Source organism: Eptesicus fuscus, chromosome 19 (genome assembly GCF_027574615.1).
Source record: "Eptesicus fuscus isolate TK198812 chromosome 19, DD_ASM_mEF_20220401, whole genome shotgun sequence".
Classification (NCBI taxonomy): Eukaryota; Metazoa; Chordata; class Mammalia; order Chiroptera; family Vespertilionidae; genus Eptesicus; species Eptesicus fuscus.
In genome coordinates this window covers 1,980,299-1,982,062 of record NC_072491.1, presented here as the reverse complement: position 1 = coordinate 1,982,062, position 1,764 = coordinate 1,980,299, and the positions used below count along the sequence as shown (strand labels likewise).

Below are 1,764 nucleotides of genomic sequence, written 5' to 3'. Positions count from 1 at the left end.
CTCAGGCCGGCCTGGAGGGAGGGGAAGCTGGTGACCTTGGGCCGGGCTGCAGGCTCTGTCCCCATCCACGCAGAACTAGGTTGGCACAGGCATGCGGAGATCGTGAGAAAGTCCTGGTAAGACATGACAGACGGGGGGAGAGGGGGCGGGAGCTACCGAACTCCCCCAGCCTCTGACGGGGAGGCCCCACGTCATATCCGGCCCCGAAATCACCACTGTGAGGACTGCAACAACGCAGGGCTCACCCGCCCATCAGCTGCCGTGAGGGGGCGGGTTCTTCCATCTCTGGGTGCAGGTTCCTCGTGTAACGAAGACATGCCACCGTCATGCCGACGCCAGTCCTCTAGGACAGTGGTCGGCAAACCGAGGCTCGCAAGCCACATGCGGCTCGCGAGCCGCGGTTTGCCGCTCTGTTGACTAATGAGTTTGCCGACCACTGGACTAGGAGGAGAGAGCGGAGCTACTTGCAAGGACCGAGTCGCTGTATGGACGAGTGTGTTTGGAAACGGCTCCCTAACCCGTCCTCCCGGCGGAGGCATCCGCCGACTGGGCCTTTAGTAGAACCGACCTTGATGGAGAACTTACCATCAACCAGGCACGATACGAGCCCTTTACCCGGGTTTTCCCATTTTACCCCCAAAACCATCCCGTTGTATTGGTGAGAAAACGGAGGCAAGGAGACAACGGTCACTTGCTCGAGGCTTCCCACCCAGGAAGTGCGGGAACATGGATTCCAACCCAGAAAGTGAGCTTCCGGGCACCGGGAGGAGGGAGCCGGGCCGCGAGGACACGCCGCCTCACCGTGGAGCCGTGGCCACCCGCGCGGGGAGTGGACGGTGGGTGGGGAGGTGACCGGAAGAGGGCTGAGTGCTCAGCAAAGGGGTCACTTTCCGGCGGACGCAGATCTCAGTGCCCGTTTCCTCTGCGGCGTGCGGCCAGACGGCAGGCCTCCTGGTGCGTCTGCAGTTGGCCGGTTCCCCGATGCGTGCCGGGCTAGAGCCTGGAAGCCACCTCCCCAAGCAGGAGGGCCCCCACCCCACCCGCACCCCCCGGCTCCACCCGCACCCCCACCTCCAGCTCCAGCTCCGACCACCCACGCGGAGGCCTGTGCTCATTCGTTTGCATTTCAGGCAAAAGTCCAGGTTACCTGCCTCTAAAGATTCCCCAAGTCCCACCGCGAGGCCAGCAGGGGTCCGGGCGTCCCTGTCTGTGAAGAGCGGCTTCAAAAATCCCAAACGCGGCCGGACTCCGGTTTGCCGAGCGACAGCGCGCACTGCATTGACAAAACGCCCCGCGCTGGGCAGAGCACGCAGCCTCCTCCGCTGACGCAGAAAAGGCTTTGACAAGACTCCGATGCCCTTGATGGTTAAAAACACAATAAACCAGGAAGAAAAGGAGACTTCCCAGCCTCAGCAAAGCCCACCTACGGGGAGCCGGCAAGCAGCATGGTTCTTAAGGGGGAGGGCGCCGAGGGGTATGGGACATCTCTTAGGAATGCCAAAAACTTCCAAAACTGTGCCTGGCCGGCAGCTCCGTTGGTCTGAGTGTGGTCCTGACACACCAAGGTTTCGGGTTTGATCGATCCCCAGTCAGGGCACATACAAGAAGCAACCCAATGAACGCATGAATCGGTGGAACAGCAAATTGATCTCTCTCTCTCTCCTTCCTTCCTCTCTCTCTCTCTCTCTCTCTCTCTCTCTCTCTCTAAAATCAATTTTTAAAAAAGCTTCCCCAATTAAACTGTGGTAATAGTTATACAATTCT

General features: G+C 60.0%; 1 non-coding gene across 1 annotated transcript; it reads left to right on the top strand.

Annotated features, from left to right (window-relative positions):
- Positions 1 to 341: 341 nt before the first annotated feature.
- On the top strand, positions 342 to 423 carry MIR9209C (microRNA mir-9209c). Its single transcript, NR_130499.2, is given in 1 exon segment — positions 342 to 423. It is a non-coding gene; the product is annotated as a microRNA mir-9209c (primary transcript).
- The last annotated feature ends 1,341 nt before the right edge of the window (positions 424 to 1,764 follow it).